This window comes from Triticum dicoccoides, chromosome 3B, assembly GCF_002162155.2.
Source record: "Triticum dicoccoides isolate Atlit2015 ecotype Zavitan chromosome 3B, WEW_v2.0, whole genome shotgun sequence".
In the NCBI taxonomy this organism is placed as follows: Eukaryota; Viridiplantae; Streptophyta; class Magnoliopsida; order Poales; family Poaceae; genus Triticum; species Triticum dicoccoides.
This window is the reverse complement of record NC_041385.1, coordinates 567457300-567463320: the sequence shown is the minus strand read 5'-3', so window position 1 is coordinate 567463320 and position 6021 is coordinate 567457300.

Here is a 6021-nt window from a genome sequence, read left to right as displayed (position 1 = left end):
GGTATCCACTACTAAACGGGGCCACTTGGAATGTGATTTCTTCGGACCTATAATTCTTTGGCGTGCCGAATACCACATCCAGCGTAATTTTTCCCGCACATGGTGCCTCCCGACTAGGGATGATTCCTTTGAAGGTCGTGTTGCTTTGCTCAATGCGGCTCTTATCTATTTCTATTTTGTTAAGAGTTTGTCACATCCCTAGTTCTGGTTTGCCTAGTGCTAGCATCTGGTGTTGCATCAAGTTTAAATCTCCCAGAAAGTTGAAATGGGGTTGACAGAACCCCCAGCACCCCCCTTAAACCAACTAGGGTTTACTAAAATCTTTTTCAATGAACCTGAAATGCCCTTCTAAAATGTTCATCATCTTTGCCTTGGGCTAGAACCTCTTACAAAAATGGTGCACACTTTTCTAGGACATCATAAGGTCAATGAATTAAATCATATAGTATTTGCCTTTGGGCATTTAAATGCTATAAAATATTTTAAATGCTCAAATAATCACAAACTGAAATGTTTACTGTAGGATATATTTCCAACAGTGGTCATGAGCAGTTGCATGATTTTTGGGATTGATTTAGTATTTTTAATAAAGACAGCTGTAGAAAAATAGAAAACATGAATTAAAAGAGAAATAGAGAGAACTTACCTGGCACCCCAACTGGCCCAACACTATAGCAGCCCAGTTGGGCAAAGTCAGCCCGGCCCACCACCGCAGCCCCTCTGTCGCCTTCCTCCTCGCGCCAGTAGGCAGGGGCACGTGCCCGGCGCGCGCAGCCACCCGCCCGCCACCTCCACCCTTCCTGCGTGCTTCCTCGTCGCCCTGGATCTCCCTCATGATGCCACGCATCCTGCTGGTCGCCTCTCACTCTCTCTCGAGCTCAATCCCCTTCTCTGTTCTCTCTCTCGCCTCTGCACCGCAGCAGCCGAACGTTGCCATCGTCGCCGTTCGCCGTAGTCGTGGCCACTACCTCCCCCTTGGCCGCTCACCGTGCCCCGGAGGTCCGCCATGACCTCTTCTTCGTTCCCATCCAGCTACACGTCGTCGGGCGCCCTGCCTCGCCGTCACCATCGTCTTCTTCCTCCTCGGGTTGCCGAGATTACCATCGCCCGTTCGTCATCGCCAGCGCTTCCCCGAGCCACCCAGCTGCACCAGAAGAACCGCCGTGAGCACCTGCGCCTTTCCCCTCTCTCCCCACTGTCTAACTCGCCAGCTAGAGCTAGTGCTGCCGCGCCCGAGAGCTTGCTGCCGCCGTCCATGGCGCCACCGCGGCCACAGCTGCTACCACCGCGTCCGAGCTTGTCAGCATGCTCAGCACACCCCCAGGAACACGTAGCACTCTTCGGCTTCTCCTCTAGTGCACCGTAGCATCACCACCGTCGGCACCTGAACTCTGGCCGCCGTGGAAGTGGAGACCGCCGTCGATCTAGGTCGTCTCCGGCAACCCCACTAGCACCAGCCGACGCGGATAAGGCTCGGGGTTCCAACGGTGCCATCCGTGCCTCGAACCGTGGCTGTGTTGCGATTCCGCGCATCACCGCCATCTCGGACCTCGCCGACGGCTAATCGCCAACGGGTTTGACCCCGCTGACCTGGGGGTTTGACCTTCCCTAGATCCCTGACGTGTGGGCCAAGGCCCTGCTTAATTAGTGTTAGTTTGGTTAGGATTAATTAACTTAGTTAATTAGATGAACCAGTGATGAGTGGGCCCAACCCTGCTAAAATTTTAGATAGGATTAGTTTAACACTAATCAACTCAGTTAACTAACTAATTCACTGACCAGTGGGCCCCACTGGTCAGGTTTGACCTGGACCGGTGCTGCTGACCTGCTGAGGTCAGCATGACGTGGTGCTGATGCAGTAATGTTTTTCTAGGATTTTAATAATCAGAAATGATTTATTATTTTCAGAAAATACCCTAAACTTCTAAAAATCATAGAAATTCAATCATAACTCTAGATGAAATAATTTATATATGAAAAATGATCAGAAAAATACAATCTATCCATCCGCACCATTTTCATGCATGTTAGAACAACTTATGGCTGCTGTTTAGGACAAATCATATAAAGGGCATTTAAACCTTCACAGATGGAGTTTGAATTTGAAACTTGGGTTCAAACCAACTTCATTAAATCTTGTTGCTAGTTGCATTAGCTCAAAACATAGCATACTTCCTTGTCATGATCATGCATCATATTGCTGCATTGCATTGATTATGTTTCTTCTTTGTTTGTCGGTGTTTGACCCCTCTGGGTAGATGTGTCCCGACGATGAGTTCGGTGACACCGATGAAGAGCTATACCATCTTCAGAAGTGTCGGGCAAGCAAAACGCCCTTGTTAATTCTGATACAGTCCCACTCTCTTGCTCCTACTCTCTTTTACTGCATTAGGACAACAACGATTCATCTGTTACATGCTGCAGTAGTTGAACCCCTTGTCCTCTACATGACCTGTCATTGCCACAGTAAATAGATGAAACCCACTAGCATGAGTAGGAGTTGTTTGATCCCTGATGTGCCTACTCATTCATGCTTGTTTGTCATGCCTGCTACTGCTTAGAGTTGAGTCAGGTCCGATTCATTGGGGATGAATTGGAGGTGTGTGAACATGTCCTACTATTGAGAGCTAAGTGTGTGAACACGATTTGGTAAAGGTAGCGGTGAGAGGCCATGTAGGAGTACATGGTGGGTTGTCTCATTGAAGCTGTCCTCGGGAACTGAGTTCTGTGTTTTTGATCCATGAATAGTTACTAGAACACATTGGGCTCCGGGCACTCCAAGCTCTCTCAACTTATTAATCAACTCGATCTCTATCGAGGAGTTGCAACTAGTTTTTGGTGTTTGTAGGTAGTGTTAGTAATCTACCAAGTGGCATCCGGTACAGATGGGCTTGGGACAGACTAGGCACCATGGCACGGTGTACCAAGGATAGATCCACCTATCGAGGTGGGCTTGGGAACCCTGCACACATCGTTTGGGGCCATGAGCGACACCCCGGCCGGATCTCCTTGGAGATGGAACCCGAATAGGCGATAAACCTAGACGAGAGACTTCTGTGGTTAGTCAGGTCATGGCCGACACCCTCACTGGGCTTCCGCTTGAAGGTTGCCAAGTACATGTCGTGTAAACAGCGGTAAGTGGTGAGAGCGTGTGTGAAGAAGTACAGCCCTGCAGGGTTAATATGATCTATTCGAATAGCCGCGTCCGCGGTAAAGGACCTCTGGGTTGCTTATACAGTTCATAGACAAGTGAAAGTGGATACTCTAAAATACGCAAGATAAACTTGAGTGCTATGGATGCCGTTCTCGTAGGGAGACGGGAGCGGGTCCATAGTGGTGTATTGATATGGTGAATATGTGGACTCGTGTGCGCCACCTCAAAAGAGTTACTTGCAGTCATAGTTCAATATAGCCACCAAGCCAAAGCTGGCTTGCTGCAGTTAAACCCCACCACCCCTTTGTTGATAATGGTGCATATGTAGTTAGTTCGGATGTAACTCTTGCTGGGTACATTTGTACTCACGTTGCTTAATTTATGTTTTTGCAGAGAGACTTCAGTCTCGCTAGTAGTTCCATGTGGACTTTGATGTTTAGCTTGTTACCTCAGCTACGATCTTGTGCCTCGGCAGGATCTGGTAGATATTCAGGCTTCTCAGCCTTTTTCATTTGTAGATGTCTGTACTCAGACATGTTAAGCTGCCGCTTGTGCTTTGACTTGTGTGCTCTGAATGTTGGGTCATGAGACCCATGTTTGTAATATCTCACTCCTCGGAGCCTATTGAATAAAGTACTTGAGTTGTAGAGCCATGTTGTGATGCCATGTTGTATTTGCACATATCGAGGATATTGTGTGTATGTTATTGAAATGCTTGGTATGTGTGGGATCTGACTATCTAGTTGTTTATCCTTGGTAGCCTCTATTATCAGAAAATGTCTCCTAGTGCTTCCACTGAGCCCTGGTAGCTTGCTACTGCTCTGGAACACTTAGGCTGGCCGACATGTGTCCTTCTTCATTCCTGTGTCTGTCCCTTCGGGGAAATGTCACGTGGTGTCTACCGGAGTCCTGCTAGCCCAGTTGCTATAGCCCGGGTTCACTCGCTGATGACCAACACGTTCGTTGCTGGGTCATGTATGCATGTCCTCGTAAGTTAGTGCCACTTCGGGTTCACGACTAGCCATGTCAGCCCGGATTCTTCATCATATGGATGCTAGCGACACTATCATATACATGAGCCAAAATGCGCAAACGGTCCTGGCCCTGGTAAGGCGACACCTGTGGGAATACCGTGCGTGAGGCCACAAAGTGATATGATGTGTTACATGCTAGATCGGTGTGGCATAGGATCGGGGTCCTGACAGCTTTGGTATTAGAGCCTGACAGCCTGTAGGATTACCAAGCCAAACTGGTCGAAGTTGCGTCTAGAAATTCTCTAGTTATACAAGGGAATTGATTGTGGGATGGAACGTAAGGCTCTTTTTTTACTCCTTTACCTCATGCCCTTTTGATCTGAGTCATCCTACTCTTCCTACGGGGTTAAGGAACTAGGCTTTCTCTTCTTTCTATCAGGATCACGTGTTACTAATCTGTAGACCTATAGGATTGATGGTTCTAAGCTTGAGTTCAGTTCCTACTATCTTTTGTATGTTCGTAGTTGGTCTCGGTACCTTGATATTGTGATTCTGAGTGGTAATGCCACCACTTTTGTAGTATGTTTCAAATCTTTTCGAGCATTTACAGCCGTTATGCTGTCTGAGTCATCCTAGGTCTCTAAACAGTCCGATGCATTAGCAAATATCTTCTTCCTGTTCCCAATGTTCCTTTGGTCAGATCAACCACACTATTCAGTGAGTTGAGGTACTCCATTGCCTCGGCATTTATGTTGGAGCTATTATTATGACCCTAGATATCTAGAGTCTCACCTAGTAATACAGCCATGTTTTGGGTCCCAGTGTGATGATTCCGGCCACCATCGTTCTCGAAAGCATCTCGTGATGCCACCAAGTAGTAGGTATTCTACTCCTAGGTTTTGAACCCGAGATTCACCCTACTTACCTCATGTTGATAGTGTTTGCTAGTTCCTTTAGTATATTAGTAACCTTTGCAATAGTCCTCGAGGTTCGTGGTATTTCCTTCTTCCAAACACAATGAACCTCTTATGGCAGAAGGTCTTAGAACCGAAGGATCACCACCAGAGTGATCTTGACGGGTTCTCCATTCTATATTATGACTCTGCCAGTTCAACCTTTCTGCATGGGTTATTCGGAAGAAATATGTTGAACTCATTCGACATGCTAGTCCATGCATCCACAAGTCAGAAAATCATATGTTCTTTTGGGTTGTCCCTCTTTAGTTGTCTTCTAACCTCGTCTATCAATTGATAGTCAAGAGTATGCATGCATTCGTTCATCGATGCCTTTTACTCATGTGGTACGTCAAGCCATTCTATTTGGAATGACTAGGAGAAACAAACTACAGTACCTTATCCATTTCTAGGATCGGGTCAAAGCAGTTGTAACCCATAAATCAAAATGCCAATCCAGCTTTTGATTTTGTTGTACCCTGGAGTATTACCATCTTTATATCAAGAATATCATGGGAATTGCACACCATCCTATGAACTCTTGATACAGTGATATTTCTCTCCCTCATTATTCATTTCTCAGCTCCCGTGTCGTTGCAACCGGAATGCCGACAGGTGAACTATGATGTGTGAAATCAATACTCCTAGCAACCTTCTTGCCTAGTAGTTAAAGGACAATAATTTCATTCTTAGCGTGTTGGTTCTTGAAACATCATTCTAAGATAGATTGTGCTACCTAGTCCTTATTTACGGTGCACTCCTCGATCAATGAGTTAGGATTGTGCCGATCCCTCGCTCTTGTGATCATATCGTCTTGCCCTGAAAAGCAAGATTGTTCGCAAGCTTAGTAACATATCGGCGGTTCGTGATTTTCCGAATATCTTCTCGGAAGTATCACCAGGTTGTCACCTGACCGCTATGTTGAGCTCGTGATGAAGTT